This window comes from Sitophilus oryzae, unplaced genomic scaffold (assembly GCF_002938485.1).
Source record: "Sitophilus oryzae breed Bouriz unplaced genomic scaffold, Soryzae_2.0 scaffold_115_pilon_pilon, whole genome shotgun sequence".
Taxonomy (NCBI): Eukaryota; Metazoa; Arthropoda; class Insecta; order Coleoptera; family Curculionidae; genus Sitophilus; species Sitophilus oryzae.
In genome coordinates this window covers 395925-421561 of record NW_022145793.1, presented here as the reverse complement: position 1 = coordinate 421561, position 25637 = coordinate 395925, and positions in this window count along the sequence as shown.

The window sequence follows — 25637 nt, the reverse complement described above, 5'->3', positions numbered from 1 at the left end:
TGGCAACATTAATAAAGATAAATGTTATAATGTAAAAAAAAATCTGACAAAATTGTAGGGTAGGCGCCGCCTACCTTGCCTACCCTGACGAGCCGCCACTGAAGTATGATGAACGTAATAATCTTGCAGCCGGATCTTAGACTATAAGATCATTACTAAAAATGGCAAATAAAAATGTGTCTAAGGTTTCAATACAATTGAAAATTTCTATTTCACAGTTATAGTAAAATGAAGGGCTTTGTGAAGTAGAATTATCCATTAAGTTCTTCAAACTAAAATAACAGCAGTCCGCTTAATTAATATTAGATAATATCTAAATTTTAATTAATTTCCTTTGTCACTTGCCGTTACCTGGTAAAGATAAAATGTAAAGCGATGCTGAACCAATAGGGTTAATGGATGGGAAGGCAAATTGATTCCGTTAAAGCGACAACGTTTTAAAACGCTCTGTTATTCTATTGGTCGTTCAATTATTAAAAGTCAACCGCTATTGGTTGGTTTAAAAAGAAATTAATTAATTAGTCCATATCACTTTTTAGTGAGTTTATTGTGCTTTATACAAGATGATTCAGAGCAAATGCGAAAAACTTTGAGGAACGATTTCTTGGTAAAGATAAAGGATGCTTAGTTATATGCTTATTGAGTCAAAACTCAACCAATAGGGTAATAAATATAATATTTTTACACATTCCTTTTTACTGATATATTATTTTATGATATAAATATTTTTCTCATCGTCATCGGAAGTTGTCTTGGTTTGCTATTGTTGAACAATCTAACCTACAAAAAATTGAAAAAAAAAGGGTTGTTCACCACATACGACACGGAGTATTGTAGCTAAACGATGAGATTTTTACAAATTGTAAGTTTTGGGTTCGATGAAGGACTATTAGAGGTACAATTTAAAAATAAATTTTCAAGATAGAGTGTCCCAAATAAGTAAAAATATCAAAGTTGTATTTTTTTAAATGGAACACCCTGTTCCATTTAAAAAATTACATTTTTAGTTTCTACGATTAAAATAAAGGTAAATTTGATTAAGGTTTATTATACTTAAACCTTACCGTTTTTTAAATATTTTCAATTTTGTGAAATTGCAGTAAAAATTTTAACGCTTCATTTCTCCAAGGGTATCAAAGTTTTTAATACTAAATATTTACTGAAGTTTATTTACTGATCAGTTATTGTGTTGCAATAATAAAAATAATACTACCTTATACAGAGTGTCTAAAAATTTATTTTAAATAATTATTAGATTCAAACGGCAATAACTTGTTTAATTTAAATGGAACACCCTGTATATTTTACGAGAATCAGATGCACAATTTAATTGTCTGTCAAATTATATTATACCATTTTTTACCTATCTCTTTAAGCTTCCGTAGAAAATGCATTTTCTTGTAATTTAGAACTTATTTATCAATATACCCATGGACTATTATTGACATTTTAGATTATTTTTAAAGATGTACCAAATTTTTAAAGAGTATAGATACTAATATTGTCGATATAATTCGTTTATTTCATTAAAAAATAAAAAAAAAAACTGTTTTAAATATTTGTTAAAGAGGACCAATTAATACGATTCCAGTATTCAAACTACATTAACTGACTGTTTGCGTTGATTAATAATAATTGCTCCAAATACTAAAAAACTGAATTTTGTATGGGCATTAGACAGTGTGATAAAAAGTAACACCTTAAAAATGATATTTCATTTTTTAATAAATGCTTATTTATAACAACAGAGACTTATTATATTGATTTCTAACTCAAATCCACATTTATTTATAATAATTTATTAACGAACACAATTAAGTATGTAATTAATTAGTATATGGGCGGAAATAATGGTGTTATATTTAATTAATGGTATACTCTTTTATAAAGATTTAAATAGTTTTCTTTTTGCATACAAATGGGCTAGTAATATTATCGTTTTGCTAAAAACGATAATATTACTAGTCTGTACATTTTGTACATTTGTTGCTTTAAAACAATCTAAAATGTCAATATTCCATGGATATATTGATAAATGAGGTCTAAATTATAAGAAAATGCATTTTCTACGAAAACTTGAAGGGATAGGTAAAAAATGGTATAATACAATTTGATAGACAATTTAATTGTGCATCTGATTTTTCTAAAATATACAGGGCATTCCATTTAAATTAAAGAAGTTATTGCCGTTTGAAGCTAATAATTATTTAAAATAAATTTTTAGACACTCTGTATAAGGTAGTATTATTTTTATTATTGCAACACAATAACTGATCAATAAATAAACTTCATTAAATATTTAGTATTAAAAACATCGACACCCTTGGAGAAATGAAGCTTTAAAATTTTTACTGCAATTTCACAAAATTGCAAATATTTCAAAAACGGTAAGGTTTAAGTATAATAAACCTTAATCAAATTTACCTTTATTTTAATCGTAGAAACTAAAAATGTAATAATATACAGGGTGTTCCATTTAAAAAATACAACTTTGATATTTTTTATTTATTTGGGACCCTCTGTATTTTGTCAAAATATTTTTAAATTGTAGCTCTAATAGTCCTTCAACGAACCCCAAACTTACAATTTGTAAAAATCTCATCGTTTAGCTACAATACTCCGTGTCGTATATGGTGAACAACCCTGTATATCTATAAATGCTAATTTGAGAACTAATGTCAAATATTATTAAGTATCGCAGTTTCGACAGAATGACATCGTTAAATGAACCTGAACATATCGAAATTAATTAAATCAGATTGTTTAAGTGATATTTTCAGAAGTCAATAACTCGGAAACGGTTGCTTTGAGGTACATAGTGTGTATTTCGATTTTTGCTTAGAATTGAAGGAAGAACCGAAAAGTACAATAATATACAGGGGGTTCCATTTAAAAAAATGAAACTTTGATGTGCTACGACTTTATGACCGACCCTGTATATTTAAATTTATTACCCGCTAATAGATATTTATAAACCCTATAACTTTCATATTTAACTTTTGGCGGTACCTCGTATATTTTACCTTATAATCTACGAATTTCCATACATAACAGCGACCCTGTATGAGCGCTGTACCAGTGTATTTTCAAACAGAAAAAACACACCAAAAAATAATTAAGTCCGATAAAAAAGGGTGGATTAAAATTTAATTGGAATTATGAGACGAAAAAAAAAGATATCTCTTTTTTTATGGAGTGAATTAAATTCTCCTGTCGGTTGAAATGACGGCGTTGAAGATCCTCGTAAACTAAGCTGATTTATTAGGATCGGGGTATAATTTAAGTTCCCGGCTGAGTTTTCATTAGGGTAAAAGTGCTTTTCGGTAAGCCTGTGTTTTTTTGCTGCCTCTACCAGCCCACCGCTATTTAACTAAAACCAGTTATTAATCTTCTATTCAGTCGGCCATGGAACAATCGAAAACTCTCGCTTTTAGTTGAGTTTGTTTGTTTACTAAGTTGCCCGTCAAACAAACAAAAGTTGCTCTTTTTTGGTTTAATTCTCTGAATAAATATAATGACCCATTAGATGCTGTGTTTGCAACTATAGTCTGTCCAACATGAAGATCCTTGACAGTAATAGATGTGTCTGTCATTTTAATTTCAAAGTAGTTTATTTTATTTTACAAACAAATAAGTTGGTACAACTGGAACGCATAGCAGGAAATTAATATATGTATTTAAAATTTGACTGACAAGTAACTTCAAAATATTGTGAAAAAAACTGTATAAAACTGAAAAAATGTAATCGAGTTATTTTATTTAATAAAAAACGGTATGTGTTAATACAAAACAAACTAAAACAAGACAGCACATACCAAAAAATATAAAAAAGAACTATTTCTTACTTTCAAGCTTTATGAAACTTTCCGCATTTATGATTATATTTATCAATATAACTTATGTACAGATACAAATTTGTAATATTCAAATAAAACAAACTATTTTATTAATAATAACGCTTACCAAATTTTATACCTCACAGGTTGATTAATTAACTTTAATCTTAATTTTTTTTAAACCAGTACCTTTTGACATTATTTTTCTGCAGTACTAAAATCCATTATTTACCTATCGTGTGATGTCGATATTTTACAGCTACTCCAGTTTTTAGTATTTGTTTACTATGGTCCTTCTACCATATTCGAGATGCACTTATCTACGACGAGATGATATACGAACTTTATTGATAGTAACTTTATTGGTGTATCTGAAGACTTTCTGCCTGGGCAGCGAGTATTAACAATAAACTGTGCTCTGGGTTCTACAGTTAATTTTCACTCAATTTTTCCTCCACTTGACTTCAAAAGACACAAAACACACGTAATAACACGAATCAAAATGCATCATCTTCCAAAACGCAGGGTATCTGACAAAAGTTGTCACAAAATTATAACCTATAATTTGGCAAGACTTTGACAAACGTCAAAAATCTAAAGGCGAGTTCATACGCATCGGCGTCCGTTTGTCGTTCATCGTTCCGTCAAACCAATAAAATTGAAATACGATCTGTCAGTTTTGAAATAAACCAATAAAACTGGTTAAAAACAGCAAGTGACGACGCATGACGAATTTATATTTAAACCCATCCATAGTTAACTTAAAAATTATTAGAAACTTTTTTTAGTAAAATAAATAGATTGGTATGGGACGTCATCTGCTTTTCTTCTGTCATCGTCTGTCGAAATCTTACCTGAGAAAAAAAAACAGAGTATATAAGTTATACAGAGAAGACCAGGCTACTAGTCACATAGCAAGATTTAAGCGATAACATTATTAGGCATTTGCATAAAAGTGTGTATTTTGGGTGGTATGCCATAAAATTTGCAGGCTATTGAGGAAACAGAAAATTAAAAAGGTTAGCTAACCAAAATTAAAAGAAAACCACAAACAAATCGTTGGGAGCATCCACACGCGACGACTTGACGCGACGACTTGTACAGACAATTTACAATCGCCGAAATCTATGCCCAGTAGCTCAGACTTTTAACCCAGTTTTCCAAGATTGCTTCAGGATGGACTAACCTGGGACACAGACGGGACAAAGATCGGCGCTGAAGAAACAGGAGCTGGGGTATTTGGGGAAAGCTTATCCTTTTCTTTGGGAAAATACTCAACCGTATTCCAGACCGAAATCTTCGCCATTCTACAGTGTGCGCGTGAAAATAATTTAAGATATTACTCAGGCAAGCTCATCAATATAATATGCTGAGACAGTCAGGCGGCACTTGGGGCACTTATGAGCTCAAAGGTATCATCGAGACTCGTCTGGGAATGCATAGGTGAACTGGGAGCTCTGGCACGAAGGAACAGAATTAAATTATTCCGGGTGCCGTGCCACAGCGGCATCCAAAGCAAAAAAAAGCCGATGAGCTAGCTAGATAAGGATCATTGGCATCCTATCTTGGTCGAGATCCAGTACTGGGAATAAATAAATGTATGTCCCGTACTGCACTAAAACTCTGGATCAGGAAAAAGCAGAATGTCCCCTGGAGAAACAGACAGGGGTACAGGCACAGCAAGGCCTTTATCCAAGGACCTAGCTCTAAAACCGCAAAAGAACTGCTAATGCTTGACAGGTATAAAGTGCGGATTACAATAGGCCTCTTGACAGGAAACGCGGCTGTCAAGTGCTACCTGAACAAGCGCAACCTGTATCAAGGAAATCTTTGCTGCAGACTCTGCGATAAAGATCCTGAAACAGCGGAGCACATAATATGCCACTGCGAGGCTTTGGATCGCAAGCGACACTTTTTATTTGGGAAAGCTAGGCTAGAACCGGAGGAACTATACTCTCATCCTATGAAGGACCTGCATAAGTTAGTGCAGGGCACAGGGATAGGAGAATGGGTGCAGATATAGAAAGGGGACAAACACAATAGACCTCACAGGTCGCAGTGTTTCCAGCAGTGGACGGCCCCTTGTTATTGAGAAAAAAATATTGCTCTAAAATTTGTTCAAACTTGCTGACCACACGTCACGTTTTATCTGCAACGTTTTGTCGTACACTAAATCCTTGCGTCTGGACCGTGCTTTAAATCACGTTTAATATTGGACTAGCGTTTTCAATTTTTGCAAGGCACGAGAAAAAAAAAAGTGTTTCCATTAATTATGTCTCGGCAGTATCGAAGTAGGCGGGCGTCTTCAGCGTCGAAAACGAAAAATCTCATCTTGAAAATGTGCGACGTCGCACAGTGTAACGAAAACTAAAATAGTGAGACATTGGCATTTTTCTTCAGTTATCACTATTCTTGCTGACATTCTTTGACAGAAATTAAATAATACGACTAGGAATTTTTGCTACAGGGCGAAAAGAGTAAAAAAAGGCGTAATGGAAGGTTAAAAAAATACGAAGTTTTATAAAAGGACTTTACAGGTATATTTTTTTATTTAGGAAGAGTTTATAGCTCTTATGGACCAAAAACGTTATCAAATTACTGTCGAACAATCATTTATCTCCCGCTAATATGTCAAAACTCAATCAACATTCCTAAATATTCAAATAATCAGGGATAAATTAGATAAGACTGCAAAACTCAAAGAGAACGACACAAGTGGCAAATATCATTTAACAGTATTAAATAATATGATAATATGCGAAAAAAACGTATTCAACTTCAACAAAGGAAACCATAATACACACCTCACAAAAAATTTCGCAACACTTATATTTTTCGTAGTATTTATTCTTGAAACGCTTCAAACATTTTTATTTGAAAACCTTAAATCTAAGGTCTGCCGGAGTTATGATATACTTTCCGTTGCTTAACAAGTTGCTATTAATGCAAATAACTTTTGAGGTTATTGTTAACCAAGAGAATTTAAGAATTCTTTGCAGTTTTCCAAATTAATAAGTGATGCGATAATTTATGTGGGGTGTATATTATTCCAAAATAACATAATATGTAAGGCACTTACATAAAACATGCTTAAAAATCATTCTCAATTTCTTCTCCATCCATATACAAGAGCTCTTTCGCTTCCGGAAACAAGTCTACTTTTTTATTTTTAGAGTGCTTTGGTCACAGATGTGAGAGTAGAGGATCTGAATATATCAATAAGTTGTGCAATATATCTTCAATAGTTTGGCACCAACAATGATGCAGCATTGAGGGTGGAGTGTTAAATACATCGAAGAAAATTTTGCCGGTTTGAAAAAATATTCTCTTGAGTAATTTTTCTCCAATGTTGAGATTTTCTGAATTGTTGTAAACTGTCCCCCACCCCAATGTGAGGATGGTTCCTCGCCCCTAAAATAGCATTCAGTATGTTCATAGCAAGCATATAGCTTTTTCAATAAAGAAATTATAGCACAAAAAATTACGGATAAAAACTACGGTCGAATCAATGGAAAACGTAATTATTGGCGAAGAAATTTATTTTTTTCTTCCAGGTTCGGATCTAGGTGGATGAAATTTATATGTAACAGTATACTAGAAGGTTCACTCTATGATATTTTGTTTATATAACCTTGCGCGAATGTAAGCGTTTTTTTGAAAGTCATAATAAACATATAGAAACTAGACTTGAAAAAAATTGGGACAGGTTTGTTGTTGGTAAAAGACCTCTCTTTACGGAAAAAATTATTGGAATTGGACAATACAAGGAAACTTCTGAAAATAATAAATTTCATTGTATGAAATTTTTGTACAGATTTGGTAAATTAAGGAAACCATAACTTTAACCGGTCATAACTCCCCGACTAAGAGGTCAACTCAAGAAATATCTCACATGGTGGGGCTCTGGGATGTCCTTTATCCATCTATATAAAAAACTTGATGAATTAATTTTTTTGTTTTTTGGGCTAATGTCCCGCATTTCCCGATTTCGTTACACTGTGCGTCGTCGGGGCGAGAAAAAGGGATTTTTTTATCGGCAAAAAATGGCGAAAAGAGAAATAAATTAAATATTAATGTTGCAGAAACATTTTGCGTCAAAGGCACGCTGCCAAGCTTATTACAGTTAAATTAGCTTTTTAGGGGTATTAGAAAGCATTAAGTTGTTACTGCATTAGTAATAAGGCTATACTCAGTTTTGTTATTTTTGTCTGTTGAAAATTGTTGTACAGACTTATACTCGTACATTATTAGTGTCACAAAAATAAATTAATTATAAATATACAGGGTTGTTCACCACATACGACACGGAGTATTGTAGCTAAACGATGAGATTTTTACAAATTGTAAGTTTTGGGTTCGATGAAGGACTATTAGAGGTACAATTTAAAAATAATTTTACAAGATACAGAGTGATCGCAGGGATTTTTACCAAAAGACATTTTTTACGTAAAAAAAGGCACAGATGTATAATTTTTCACTCAGTAGTGTAACACAGGGACGGACGAAAAGTTATTACACTTCATAACAGTTAAAAAAGATGTAGGTGGCGCCCTCTATAAGTAGGAGTAATATTGACATCAAAATCAAACTTATCATGTCAAAAAACTTCCAGACACCAATTTTTATCCAAATATTGACGTTACTTCATAAATTATTTCGAAAAAATCGAAAATAAAAATGAAATTTCTACACCCTGTATTTCCGAAACTAAGCATTTTAGGGCATACATTTATACGAACATTTTTACTTATTTTTATGTGCAGAATATGCTGCCGAAAGTAGAATAACCTATGGAATCCTTAGCAAATAAAAATTATAGACAGCTTTATATTTTTTATAAACATAGAAATAAATAATTCAACCAGCTTCTTAACTTTTATCCATCCTTTATTTCTTCTAGAACCCCTTCAAAACTAATCTAAGATATAAAAAAAGGCTTTCTTTTTACCGCCAAAGCTCTACCATTTTTCATGAACTGGGTTTACTTGAAATTCAATACGTTTTAGCGATGTTTTTAGCCAAAGAAACGCTATTGTAAAATGGATATCCTGCGCATTTAAACGAAAAAATTGTTTGGTAAGAATGATGGAACCTAATCCATCACTTTAAAGCTCAGACATTATGGCTGTTCAAATGTTTTAATGCAAAATTAATTTGATTAATGATATCTAAACATATTTTTTCTACGCCAAGATGGAAAAATTGAATATATGAAATTTAAAAAAGAAGAAAAATATAAGGAGGGCAATGGCTCAGCTACGTCAAAACATCGGTTCTCGAGAGATCACCGAAGTTAAGCGACGTTAGACGATGCGAGTGGAAAGTACATCGTGCTGTTATTCCAGGTTAAGGCTCCGCGCGCACTGCATCGGATCGGACCGACCAGCAAAAGCGACTGCGACCTGCGACCATCGTACATATAGACGGCGCCGGCGTCCACTAAAACATTTCGGCCTGTAGAGGCTAGATTCCTACCTCTACCTATCTACGATAGTCGAGTCACCGCCTTCGCCGTTTCTCGCCGGACTGGTACCGATACAGTGCGCGTACACCTTAAGGTGCGTATTCATTATCCGCACGAACGAACGAACGAATGTTCGCTAGTGGTATGGACGGGGACCGCACGATAGAACCGGACGAGAAGACCGCACGCATTTCTTCATTCGCGCGCCAGTTCAAATCGTCAAGATATTGTTATAAACCTGTTTTTTTTTGTTTATATACCGTCATTGAATTATCGCTAAGCAAGTTACTATGGAGCAGTGCATAAGGAGTCGGGCTAGGAAGCGAGAGACCGGAGTTCGAATCTCGGCCGGAACATCATTTTTAATTTTTTTTTTAAATACTGTTGTATTCTATAGTTTATTTTTGTAGTATAAGAAAAAAGAACTATTTATTCTGTTATTTTTAATCTCCGTTATTAATATAAATTGATTGTTAGTACAATACCTCATTTAATATAAAATAATATTCTACTTTTTGAAATGTATCGGGCCCTAATTGTACCTAAAAGTAATATATTTTTAGTGATATACCATATTGTAAACTATTTAATATTTTAGTCACTTAAAAAGTTAATTTGCATTGAATAATTGCCTACCATTAAAGGAAATTTGAGCTATATAATCCTTGATGGGCATATTCTGGGTATGCAAATACTTCCTTTAAATTTTGGGTGTCGTTCAACCGATTTATTCTCAAAACCAGAAACTTCTACATATAAAAAGAAGCAGAGGTCACTAATTATAATAAACTTCACCCTTGGTATTACTTCCACTAATTATAATAAACTTCACCCTTAGAATTACTTCTATCACAATTACAATACGTTCATCTGCATTGGCATTTTCTACTTTTCGATGGGAAACAATAAACTTCCCAATATTTTTTAAATGATGTAACAATTCCTCTTGTGGTTACTTTTCCATAGATATCCTCAACTCTGTCCTCATGTGAATTCAGAGGCAATGAAAATGAAAATTATTTACCATAAACATCGCAAACTAAAAACCTAATAAACAATTTTATACCGAATATAGAAATAAATTCAGTATTCTTACCTATCGTCCAAATCCATGTTAATAGATAATTATTATTTTTAAATATATTTTTGGAACTGCTGGTTTTAGTAATTATTAAATTAAACGAACTAAAAAGTCTTAAAATAAACAATTCTTAACCATAACCCCAAAAATTGCAGATCTCCTGTCAACTTTCTTTATTTTTTATTTATTCATTATTTTCCTAGTGACGTCACAGGTGGTATGCGCGAACTGAACGAAATTGGAGCCGCTATCGATCATACCTTGTATTCTTTGTACCATGACGTCTAAACGCCTTTTGATGTACCGACTCGAAGCGGATGGTCGAGCGCACGAACGAACGAACGGCCGCATGCGTTCGGTCCCCGTCTAAATATACCGCACTTTCATTCGTTCGTTCGTTCGTTCGGATAATGAATACGCACCTTAAATCTGAAAGCGCACGCAGGCGAACGCCTTTGGTGTACCGACTCGAAGCGGATGGTCGAGCGCACGACCGAACGAACGGCCGCATGCGTTCGGTCCCCGTCTAAATATACCGCACTTTCATTCGTTCGTTCGTTCGTTCGTTCGGATAATGAATACGCACCTTTAAGGTGCGTATTCATTATCCGAACGAATGAAAGTGCGGTATATTTAGACGGGGACCGAACGCATGCGGCCGTTCGTTCGCTCGACCATCCGTTTCGAGTCGGTACATCAAAGGCGTTCGCCAACCAATGCCTCCGGTCTTCTCGTGCGGTTCTATCGTACGGTCCCCGTCCATACCACTAGCGAACGTTCGTTCGTTCGTGCGGATAATGAATACGCACCTTTAGGTCTGTTCGTTTTCCTGTTATTATCGATTCTGAATCGTCCTAGAACTCTCCAGCGCATGCGCAAATGAAATAATGTCTTCCTATTTCCTTCTGCGCATACGCGTCACAATTCTAGGACGGTTCAGAATCGGTAATAACAGGAAAACGAACAGACCTCTTATGAGTGTTAAATCTATTGACACACACTGGTCATTCACGCCATATCTCATGAGTAAGAGTCGATTTAGACACTCGCCATGTCGGTAGGCCCTTGACAATGATATGTCCGAGGACCGTGGTTCGGATTCCGCGTAAACAAAGTAGGCCCTCTCCAGTTTGCTCTTAGCAGCCAAAAGGAGATGTTAACTTAAAATACATTTTTTTACTAACAATTGTCTAGAATTTAATATCTATAGAAAAAATACCACTACACACATATATTCCTAATGACTCTTATCATTGTGCTGAACATAAAATGGCTAGTTTAAATTTCTTAGTTTATAGATAACTTAGATTTCCACTTACCAACTAATATATGAAATATATAAAACAGAAAAAAAATACATTAGGAATGTAGCTGAGTGTAATGGTTCTATACTCATTCATCGGTTGGTAAAATATTTAGAAAACGTTTAAGATTCAATAAAACTAGAACTAGAAAGTTAACCCGTGGTCTAAAATGAATTTTTAAGAATGAAACTATAAATTTGTATACAGCTGTATCAGTGTGCCAGAAAATTTTCAAACAAATTTCTTCAACGGCCTTAAAAAACCTTGATATTCCTTTAACTTCACAAAAAAAAATCAGATCTTGTGAAAAATCACCAAATTTCGTGTATTTTACCTATTTTATAATTAAGAAAATTTTTAAAAACTTATTTCTGGTAATTTTTGGACACCGATGTATTTACATAAACTTTTTATTAAAAAAATCACACTATCAAAAATGCTGTGATAGATACTCGACAGCAGTATTATAAAGTATGTTTCAAAAAATTCATTGCTTACAATTAGTAGTGGAAACTATCGAATGAATACTATCGAAACATTCGATAGTTGCAATTCATTCGAATAATTCGATAGCTAGTAAAAAAACATTCGTTGAAAACTATTCAAATAAAAATTATCGAATAGATGCGTCATCTGTCTTGAAATATTGTATTCTAGTAATTCGGCAGCAAAAACCATTCATTTATAAAATTCATTCATTTATGAAATTCATTTATTCGCCAGAATCGATTATAATAATATATTAACTGGATTTTAGTTGTCGCCCGGCGATGTAGGTTTCTTTCCGAGAAACCCGACAGCGGTAGGTGACAATGCTATGAAAGAAGCCGGCATCTTTGATTTTTTGGGGAGTCATATAAAGATAAGGACACATTATTTTTTTTATTGAGGTGCTAGTATTTACACAGAAAATGCATTACGAAGGGCGCTGTTGAGATATATTGGTATTAGTTGATATTAGGAAAGAATATTATTGTTTGGCTTTAGTTAGTTAGGGATAGTATGTCTATATATTTTGCATTTTTTTTATTAATATTCTGTTGTTAGGTTAGGTTAGATAATAAAATATTTCGGATGTAGGAAAATGATTTTTAATGTTTTTAATAAAGACTGGTTTAATAAAAATAATAATAACAGTAATAATTTGTTATACCTATTAACAACAAAATTTAAAATAATTTAATATAAACATTTTTTTACGTAGTAGCAAAATATAAACAACAAATTAGAAGTCAAAATTATTTATATTAGATCCTATTTAAAAATAATATAGTCTCTAAATTTTTTGGCATCGTTGGTTTATTAAATAATAATAATTACAGAGCTAATTTGTTATATTAACAACAAACTTTAAAATCATGAAATATAAACATTTATTAATTTTCTAAGCATGCAGTGTAATGGAAGGAAAATATAAATGAAAAATTAGAAATCAAAATTATTTATATTGGGTACTTTACATTATTATTAAAAAATAATATTTACTTTTACTGGCATTTACATTAAAAAATAAATGAAATATTTCTTCGCAAAAAACTACATGTAAGAGAATTAGCATAAACAAAATACAAACATCGTTAACTTTTTTTTTAAATTGGCACGTGTAAAACTTCAATTTAATTTTCACACCCCATAGTTTGAGTTCGATAACCACACATTTACTTAACCACATTACTTAAATATGATTATTAAGTTCAACTAATTCATATTATTAAAACATCTAAAATACAAATATGTATCTATTTTTAAAATTAATTCTAAGTTCATCTCATCTCTCTTAAAAATTGCTTCTTCTCAAAATTTCCCATTAAAAAATAGACCATATATACCATATAAAATTAAATAATTGAAAGATCGGGCTACGGAAAATCACACAAATTTTGGGAAAAATTTTGACACCTGCACACGCACACAATCGTCAATTAAAAAACCTACTATTTTAGTATTTTAAATATTTTAATAAACGCAAAAATAGCACAGTATTTATAAGGTGAAGTTATAAAAATTTGGAAGAACTAATAATGCACTGACGTACACAAAAATCAAACGAATACTAAATTTTATTTATCAAAAGCATTCGATAGTCGTGGCTCAACGATAACCATTTAGTCGCACGGCGAGGTTGTCACATATGCTTTAGTATACAAATGAATGAATGATTTTATTCGAATAAAACCATTCGATAGTTGAAATCATTCATTCAGTAACCATTCGATAATCTAATTCATTCGATAGTTCCCATCGCTACTTACAATGACTGCTTGAACCGAGTACAATCACAGAATAAGTACAATTAATCGTGCAACAGACGCCATGATCTCACTTATTAGATATGTTTTCCATTTACCTATTTTTTTCTTTTCAACATCAAGAACTTTGATTTTGTTATGTGTGTAATACGACGCGTTGAAAGATAAAAATGTATCTGTTATTTTTTTGTTAAACGTTAAAATCTATCGAATTGCGGATTTTTTGACAGCAACATTTTTTTTAAACTGAGGCATCCGTAATTAAACACTGTTAAAATGAAAAAAAAAATACTAGTGTTTTATTTAGCTACTTCTATTTAAATAAATCAAATATTGTACACAAAAGTAAAGAAATATTTATTTTTTATACATGACGACAAAATGGTATTTTATCATCTAACCGAAAAGATTGATGATGAATTAATTTCGGGAGACGATAATGCAATTTTATCGTTGTGTATAAAACAAGATTTTTTATAGCCAAGTTACGTTTTAAAAAATATTCAGAATTATTATTTCAAGGAATTTATTACTGAGTAGAAATGAGTAGAAAAAATGAGTAGAAAAAATATTGTGCTGGGTTGGCGTTGGTTTCTATGTAATTTGACAAATAAATAAAGCTGTCTCCATGCCCTAGACACTCAATGGTAATTTTATGGAACTACAAGTTTAGTTTCTTCCGCATCGCCAGACGGCGCAAAAGACATTAAAGTACAGATTTCTAATTTATATATGAAGATGACATGACAGCCTCTATATTTACTACCATCTATGGTCTAGTTTTCAAAAAGGAAATACCACTCCTGCAACTCCCAGTGGACGATATGCCAAGAACGTACAACTTTGACAAACATGTCAATGTAGTATTGAGCAATAAGAAGGATTGGAAGAGCGAAACGCTTGCCCAGCAGTTAAAAGACCATACCATAACTTGGTATACTGATGCTTCCTAAACCAATACGGGAACAGGGATCGGAGTGTTTGGGCCGAGAGCTAATTACTCCGAACCAATGGGCACTTACCCTGGTATCCTAGAGGCAGAAATCTACGCTATCGAGAGATGCGTACAACTTATCTTAGATAGGAACTATCGGAAACAAGAAATAGCAATCTTATCTGATAGTCAAGCAGCGTTAAAGGCGATCAACTCAGTATCAATCAATTCGAAATTGGTCAAAGAATGCATAGAGAAGCTGAATAAATTAGGCAAAGAAAACAAAGTCCTCCTACACTGGGTGCCTGCTCACCAAGGGATAGAAGGCAATGAAAAAGCAAATAATCTAGCTAGGAAAGGAGCGAACACTCCACTAACTGAACCAGAACCGTTCTGCTTTCCAAGTGGTAACCAACTCAAGGCGGAACTCAAGAACTTGGAAGATTCCATCCGCAACCTGGAATGGAAATTTTCCAATGGTCTAAGACACTCGAAGAAGTTTCTGAGGGCTTATGATGAAGAAAAATCACAGATCTTCCTGGGTCTGAGTAAGAACAATCTTCGGATTGTCACGGGGTTTTTAACAGGACACTGTCTCCTCAACGAACACCTCAGTAGATTGAAACTAAGAAGAAACGGCGAATGCAGATTCTGTGGGGAAGATGGGGAAACACCAGTACACCTCATCACTGAGTGCGCCGAGATGACAACCATTCGTGCCATGAATTTTGGTACGACTGATATTGGAGATGGAGAACTACCCTCTATAAAACCGTCCCAGATACTGGCTTTTGTCAAAGCCCTGGGACTGTATGATGAGTTATGATTCAAGAAAGGGGGACACAATGGATCTGTAAGGTCGAAGTGATTAACCCCCCTCCCACTCATTCTAAATTCTAAAAAAAATGGTCTAGTTTTGGTCTAGTTGTCAAAATGTTGGTGATCCGTCAAGTTATTTTAAATAATTATTAATTCAGATATTTCTAATTTGCCGGAAAGTTCGGTGATTTGTGTTTATAGTTTGTGTTTTTATTAGTTTGTGCATTTTGATATTTACAATCGACCATCATTTTCGTGTGAGATAATAAACTTTTTTTAGCAAAGACCTTTTAGACAGCTTAGATGAATTATACCGTATGATCGAATAAAAACGGCGTCAGCGATGGCTATGAAATGAAGATCGCTGTCATTTTATACGTAAATTTATATAGGAAATGCCATCGATCGTCATTTCCAAGCCAACTGGACGCCGTTTTTATTCGATCATACGGTACATTTATGAACAAAATAAAAAAGATGTTTAATCATAAATAAGTAAGTACATAGTTGGTAATATAGTACTTTAACAATTAGTAGTCTATAATATTTTTATTATAATATTATAATTTATTTGTTAAATCAAAAAAATAGGCGCTATGCACTCTATGTTGGTGTTTAAAATGTATGTATTCATAATTTTATTTTTAGTTTTGAATATGTTATACTTCTAATGATCTAATAAAACATAAAATATAGTAAACGAGTCTCTATTTATTATTTTATATTTTACAAGGAATAATTTTGCGCTTGAACAACGTTACCGTTTTAGTTAGCGTTAATAAGTAACGGAACGGTAAAATTATGTTATGCCAAAACTCCCCATTAGTTTCTTCCGGATCACCAGGTGGCTCTAAATGACGGACCCATTTGTTTTATATCAGTGTCCAATGTATCTCTAGTACGTGACATTAGTCTATGGCTGTCTCTTTAGTTGTCAGTTTCGAGTCAATATTTTTTAATTCTCTTTCGTGTCGATTGCTGATTGAATTGGAGCCAGAAATGGCTCAAAACGAAATAAGCAAATTACCAACAGATATTCAAGCTGAGGCGACAAACGCCATATCCAAACTTCTTCCATTTAAATTCCGAATAACTTATGAAAAGGAATACAAAAATTTTCAAAAATTGAAGCAATTAAAAAACGTGCGAGAAGAAATAAAGTTTTTAACCTATCCTCGCTGTTAAAGTATCATTTAATCTACCCTTGCTGTTAAAGTACTATTTTTGATAGATATAAAACAATTTGTTGCTATGGAAATTAGTAGTGGGAACTATCGAATGAATACTATCGAAACATTCGATAGTTACAATTCATTCGAATAATTCGATAGTTAGTAAGAAAACATTCGTTGAAAACTATTCGAATAAAAATTATCGAATAGATCCGTCATCTGCCTTGAAATATTGTATCTAGTAATTCGGCAGCAAAAACCATTCATTTATAAAATTCATTCATTTATTCGTCAGGATCGATTATAATAAAATATTAACTGAATTTTAGTTGTCGCCCGGGGACGTAGGTTTCTTTCCGAGAAGCCCGACAGCGGTCGGTGGCAATGCTATGAAAGAAGGCGACATCTTTGATTTTTTGCGGAGTCAGATATAGATAAGGACACATTATTTTTTTTATTGAGGTGCTAGTATTTACACAGAAAATACATTATGAAGGGCGCTGTTGCCATATTTAGATATTAGTTGATATTAGCAAAGAATATTATTGTTTGGCTTTAGTTAGTTAGGGTTAGTATGTCTATATATTCTGCATTTTTTTAATTAATATTCTGTTGTTACACTGCAATAATACTTGTTATTTTGGATGTAGGAAAAGTTAGTAATGTTTTTAAGCAAAGACTGGTTTAATAAATAATAATAACAGTAATAATTTGTTATACCTATTAAGAACAAAATTTAAAATCATTTAATATAAATATTTTTTTAAGTAGTAACAAAATATAAACAAGAAATTAGATGTCAGAATTATTTATATTAGATCCTATTTAAAAATAATATAGTCTCTAAATTTTTTGTGTGTGGCAACGTTGGTTTATTAAATAATAATAATTACAGAACTAATTTGTTATACTAACAACAAATTTTAAAATCATGAAATATAAACATTTATTAATTTTCTAAGCATGCAGTGTAATGGAAGGAAAATAGAAATAAAAAATTAGAAATCAAAATTATTTATATTAGGTGCTTATATTACTATTTAAAAATTATATTTACTTTTACTGGCATTTACTTTAAAAAATAAATGAAATATTTCTTCGCAAAAACTACATGTAAGAGAATTAGCATAAACAAAATACAAACATCGTTAACTTTTTTTTTAAATTGGCACGTGTAAAACTTTCATTTTAATTTTCTCACCCCATAGTTTGAGTTCGATAACCATTTACTTAACCACATTACTTTAATATGATTATTAAGTTCAACTAATTCATATTATTAAAACATCTAAAATACAAATATGTACTTTTAAAATTAATTTAAGTTCATCTCATCTCTCTTAAAAATTGCTACTTCTCAAAATTTCCCATTAAAAAATAGACCATATACCATATAAAATTAAATAATTGAAAGATCGGACTACGGAAAACCACACAACTTTTCGGAAAAATTTTGACCACCTGCACATGCACACAATCGTCAATAAATAAAATTAAAAAATAACTACTATTTTAGTATTTTAACTATTTTAGTAAACGCAAAAATAGCACAGTATTTATACGGTGAAGTTATAAAAATTTGGAAGAACTAATAATGCACTGACGCATACAAAAATCAAACGAATACTAAATTTCATTTATCAAAAGCATTCGATAGTCGTGGCTCAACGATAACCATTTAGTCGCACGGCGAGGTTGTCACATATGCTTTAGTATACAAATGAATGAATGATTTTATTCGAATAAAACCATTCGATAGTTGAAATCATTCATTCATTAACCATTCGATAGTCTAATTCATTCGATAGTTCCCATCGCTAATGGAAATATATCTAGAAGCTAACGGGCTACATAACAATTCTAAAATGCTTAAAGTATATTTTGAATTATAGCTTTAAATTTAACCTCCCCTCATAAAATAAATCTTTTAGTATCAAATTTCCAATAAAAGGCGATCTTTTTGAATTATGGCGACGTAATCCAAACGAATAATACGATCGAGCCAATTGATAGATTGTTTCTCATCATGCCGCATATCCGATACCAAGTTTCTGGATTAACGATTTATCTTTCTACGATTTTATGCAACGACAGGTATTATAAAATAATTAGGTTATAATATATCTAAATAGATAAAACACAGACAACTGGTTAGTGAATAGAAAAGGGAAAACAACTCAAAATTAATTTAGAATAAATAAACTGAAACTTTTTGCTAATGAAGATCCTTTACGATATACTGGTTCCTTTAATTAAATAAGTTATGGTATTATTTTACACCAAAAAATACTTATAAAATAAATTTAATTAATTAAGTTTTCAAATTAAATTTTCAGGCAAAATTAAAATTAACTTCTTTATATACAGGGTGGCCCATTACTTCGAGGAAATTCGATATCGTCGTTGTCGACGAAGATATGAATAGAAGTTTTATATAAATGTTGCATGGGTTATAAAGGTGTATATTCTAAAAATATTTTGATTTATACAGGGTGACAATGGAGGTTTTAAATTGACCACCATAGAATAACTAACTGAAAGAAATGAATACTCCTATGTTAAAGCCTGGAAACACGCGCTCGACGCGATCCAAGCGGGCTACTGGCAGAACTAAAAGTTCGCGCCATATTTTTAAATGGACCTTTACTGTCAGTTCATAAGTTTTTTACTTATATTTGGTAATTTCAATCTAGATTATGAACTTATTTGTAACAAAACATTTTACAAAATAAAAGTAATGTATTTTGATACAAATAAATTAATAATCTAGGTTGAAATTATCCCTGAAATTAGAATAAAACACGAAAAATCTGTAACTTTATTATTTTATTATAACATTGTTAAAATTACATAATAACACATTCAACACTATACAAGTATATATAAAAGTTATCAGAATTTATACAATCAGTTATAAGTAATTATAAAAAAGGTTATAAATTATAAATAAATAATTCATTATATAAAAGACATATAGTTACCGTGAATATAATTTGGTATAACTTTAATCTCAACTTTAATGACCTATTCAAATAGAAACATCTTACAATTCACATTATATAATACACAAAGCCAAGGGACAAAATTGTTATTAAATCTATTCTCGATGACTCGAAGCATTTTTTTTTCAAATAAAACAGGACATATAGGGCTTATAAATAATACAAGGGTATAGAAAATATATAAATAAGTAAATACAAATATATTTTCAACCTAATGATTAATGATTATACTCGTTTAAATAAATAAATGATCTTTTTAAAATTACTTGTTTGTCTTTGCAAATTTGTATATTTAATATTTATCTAAAAGCGTACACTTACATAAATTACTGCACAACCTTTAAAATTAAGCTTTTAATATGTTATACAAATTCTTGATTCGAATAAATACACTTAAATAAAACTTTAAAATTAATGATCTTCCAAATTTCTGAGACAGCCATTTTGTTGAAAGAATTTGTTTTGATTATGAGAAATTTCATAAAAATTATCACAGGGATTAATTAATCTTATATATGAAACTACTTGGCTTTTAAATTTCACAATCCTATCGTCCAAAATACTCTAAATTCGCAAAAATCCGTAAATATTCCCATAAAAACAAATCACAATTCACTTCCACTTCACAGAAACTGACAGACATTGCCAGATATGGAATGACGTTTATTTTTCAATTTATTTTACTGATCTAACTGATCCGGGTCACTTAGAAATTAAATTTTTATTAAATTATTTAATTATAATTGTTTCTGGCGAAAGCAACTTCATATCAATGTTTATTCATAGGGTAACAAAGCACATCGCTGTAAAATTATCAACATTTTATATAAATATTTATATTTTTCAACTACTCCAACTACTCCAATTACTCCACAGAGAATCAAACGAATTGTTAATTAAACTATACTCTGTGGATGACTTGATAAAATCATGATGAAATTAAAGTCCCTAGATGAATATCTAGGGACTTTAGATGAAATTTCTACGCAGCGCCATCTATCCCTCTACTGGCAGAAACTCCGCCGTGTTTCCAAAATTCAAATGGCACTTTCATCCGCCTGTTGACCACCCTCATTTTTCTGTCAAAAATTGGGTTCAACATAAAATTTCTCATATAGAACACTATTTTTATTTAAAGCACTTGCGGTGTTGCCATGCTATTTTCCCTTTATATTGTCAAGACTTAAATATAGGCCAACCTGGATCTACATCAAATTGGGAAAAATCATGTAAAATATAATTCTAGTAAACCAATTTGATGTAGATTCAAGGGAATCGTTCGCGTATACGTCGACCTGAATATGTTCTTATAATAAACATTGTTAATTAAACAATTAAAATCAGGTCGATGTAAGCGTGATATTCCGGGGCTAGCTCGTACTAAATATCGGTGCTGGAAATATACAAAGGAGATTTTTGAGCACATACCCGCCGATAATTGGGACGAGCGGAAAAATATAAGATAGTGTGCTGAAGACAGGGGAGTAAGTTAGTCCATCGATGTGAGCCGTATTATACAGTTAGTAATTCGCGTCATCAGTCCGTTAGTAGAAGACAGCGCAGACTGAAGATGTTCCTGTAAGTACTTAGTTAACTAAACCATTAAGTCTTGGCATTCCCCAAAATTGTATTATACTGTGAACTTTATGTTAAATAAATGTGTATTTTATTCAATGGTTGTTTTGATTGAGAGAGAGAACCTGGTATAGCGACCCTAGCAAACAACCCCCAGCTAGGTCGCGACAATATAATATTTAGTTAAAAACAGTACATCCAAAAAGTGGCTAAAACCAGCCCATACAGCACATCAAATCACATTTACGATGTGTTTACATTATTAGATGTCGACACAGGGTGACAAAATTCCCCCGATGTAAATATGCTACGTTTACACATTGTAGTTCAACACGTATGCACAAAGGTTAAACGTCCGCCTCACAATGTAGCCACAGTATAGCATTTACGTATACACAAAGTAAGGGATACACAGTGTGCCGTAGGATACACAGTGCTTGTGTATTACGTTTAAAGTATGTTTACCATAGACTTAAAATAAAACATAGACTGAGCATCTCATTCATAAATAGCTGGAACATGCGGTCAGACACTGTCTTGTTATTGTTGTGTTATTGTTTTAGGTTATAACGAGTGCGACACGAGCGATAGATAGGTTGTCTCTGTCGTAACGGTCGTTCTCTGACGACTCTGCCGAGAAACACAACACAAACTTTCGTTTCTCAAGTACACCTGAACTCTCCGTATCATAGCCGGGTAATTTTTTTATTTTAATGAAGCTATAATTAAATTAAAAATATATCGTATTTAAACTTTTTTATATTTTATTAAGATTTAGGACAGGTTTTTTAAATATAAGTTTAGAAAAAACAATTTAGAGTCCAAAAAGGATAAAAATAATAAAATACACGTTATAGAAGAAATTTTATAATTGAAATTAGGTAATTTTTGAAATTAATAATAAATTATTAATTTTAGTCAAACATTTACAACCCCTAATATTAATCAAAACAGGATCTATTCCACAGATATAATAGAATCGGCGACAGGGAGAGAAAAAAAAATATGATTGTTGTAATTTTTTTTCTGGTTAAGTGATGTCTTATTATGTAAATTAGAGAAAACATAAATCTGTTCCATTAAAGCAAGGAAGTGGATAAAATAAAAACTACATTTATTTAACTCGGTACTGTCTTTATTATACCGGGTGCGTCTCAAAAGTGGCTCATCCCCATAATTTTTTTATATTTTTAAATAAAAAAACAAGATTTAGTATGTTAGTATATGAAATAAATTAGGATTGATTGACGCATTCAATTGTTTTTGGTCACTTCCTGTTTCACCGGAAATGACCATCATCAAAGTAAATGACTTTTAATTTTTAAACGACACCCTCGGTATATTTCTACTTTATTCGATAGAAAATGACACTCTGAATAGAATGACATACCATATGTCAACTTTTGGCATTTTCGCATATGGTTTAATTATAATTGTAACACGCGGTTCATAACGACAATTTGACTCGAAATACCAAGTGTGTGGTATCAATATATTCATAAAAAAATGCTTTTTCCAAATATGCTAATGAGTCACCCTTGTTCCATTTGAAAAAATTGACATATGTATGATTAAAAATACGATTTGTACATATTTTAACCGACTTAGACAAGACACGAAACCTATTAGACGATCAAAACTATTTTTCCAAGGCTCCTTGATTAAAACTTAGTGTTTTTAACAACACCATGGCACCCTGGATTGAAATTTAAAATACGATTTGTTTTTCAGCGACAATGTCAAAAGTTGACATATGATATGTCATTCTATTCAGAGTGTCATTTTTTATCGAATAAAGTAGCAATATACCGAGGTTGCCTTTAAAAATAAAAAGATGTAATCATTTCGGTGAAACAGGAAGAGACCAAAAACAACTGAATACATCAATAAATCCTAATTTATGTCATATACCTATAACATACAAATCTGTTTTTTTTATCTGAAAAAATAAAAAAGTTATAGGGGGTGAGCCACTTTTGAGACGACCCGGTATATTAAAAAATATTGTTTCATAATGTAATATCAATTTAAAATTCTTGTATGTTATTTTATATGCTCAAGATAATTTTAGAATAAACCATATTTTTAATAAAATCATTATTAATTATTAACAGGGTTATAATTATGACTTTGTTACAATGTAAGTAAGTAAATAATGTAATGAGAAAAAATTCAGATTTTACATTTTACTAAAATATTATCTAAATAAGCGCCTTTCTACAACAACGCCACTGGCTCCCAATGGGCAAATTGAGAGTTGTCTACCGGTCGAAAGTCGTTTCAAGACTTAAATGGATTATTTAAGTCAAATTTCTTGCAAATTTGGCACTGGCGAACCATATTTTATAGTTCTTGAACAGAAAAAGTCAATAAAATAAACACTTAAGGACTACAAACTAAGAAAATGCGTTAATACAGCCGGGGACATAGCGGCATCAAAGCTTTACCGCACACTTGCCACGCGTACTACAAGGTAATAAATGAATGAATAGGCTCCCTCGCCTCTAATCGGTGTTATCATATTGTAAAGAACTTATCCTTTTTAAACAGTATCCGACTTATAATTTAGTAGTATAAGGACTATTTAATACATCTATGGAATATTAAAACCTACTTTATTAAACTGTAGTATTAATATCTCAATATATGTGTATAACAAGAAAAAAAATATTGATAATATTAAAGACGTGACAACATAGGCTGGATGAGGAAGGCTCGGTCGACTGTACCCAGAAGTAAACATGTGTACAAAAAAGGTTGTTTGTCCGCGTTGAGATGTAAATAGTGTAGTCTATATTTTATTTTAAGTCTATGATGTTTACACATTGCAGTTGTGACTACCGCGTGTATACGTATGTATTTTGCTTCGTATATACATCTTGTGCTAGATAAAACTACTTCTTATGAACGAATTTAGGAAATAATAAAAGTAAAAAAACCTAACTTTTCGTTCTTTTTAAGAAATATTTATTCAATGGCACCAATTATATTTTTTTAGAACGAAAATTAGGAATGCAAAACTTTGTATTTTCCAAAAGTATCTCGATCGTAAGTTCAAGAGAAGTAGCCTTAAAATTGTTCCATTTTTGTTTTGTATTAAATGTACCATTTTTCTTCCATAAAATGGATTAAGTGGTTAAAAAATAAAATTCTTATATTTCTTTATATCATGGAACGCAATAGCGCAAATAACACAATAATAATAATTATTTACACTGCAGAAACCAGAAGTAAGAAAACACTGTAAAAGAACAGAATTTGTATCAAAATGTATTAAAAATATAAGTACCTAGTATAACAACATATTAAAATAGAAACACTGGTATATCGCTACGATTTGGTAGACCTTGTTTAGTCATTTTTTTCTCCTCTTTTCCCTCCAAGCAGTTGGTTTATTAGCATACTAATTCATCAAGCACTCTGTTGGACTTTGTTGTATCTTATTTCGAGATTAACAATCTCACCCTTAAATTTTATATGAAACTGATTATTGAATATTAAACATATCTGTATATTGATCCATCAATAACTTACCGAATATCAGTGTAAGAATTCTTTAAATCTTTCTTTTTCTGGTCCATTTAGATTTTTATTATTTCCAAATTAAAAAAAATTATATTGCAGAGCTAACGCAGATAACCTCTTTATCATTATACGAGAATATTTGGAGTTTTCATTCATTGGAGTCAAAATTTGGTAAATTGGGTATTGAGTAAGGGAAGAGTCGCTGCTATAATATTAATAATACTCTTAGGAAGGCGTAACAAGGTAATAAACTTGTATTTACCTTAAAATCTCTTTTAAACTACACACAAACAGAACATTTATATAGAGCTTCCGAATGATAAAACAATAATGGCTGCTAACACATACCATTCCTAGAAAGAAGAAAGGAAAGAGGACACATAAGATACACTTGGTCGGTGTATCTACGCTGAGGCTATCCGCGCATGCGCACACCTTCATTTCATGCTAGAATGTAGACACAACAGTACTATTACAAAGAGTCTATATATATTTATATTATGTGTATACGTCACATTTTTACAAGGTGTGTACTATAGGCACAACTATGACACGAAGTATCATACATACATATGACTTATACATTGTATGTCTCATATACCGATGTCAGATTTCATCATTTTAATAATTATTTGTTACGTTACAAAAAACTCTTTAGAATCTTGAGTGCATACGG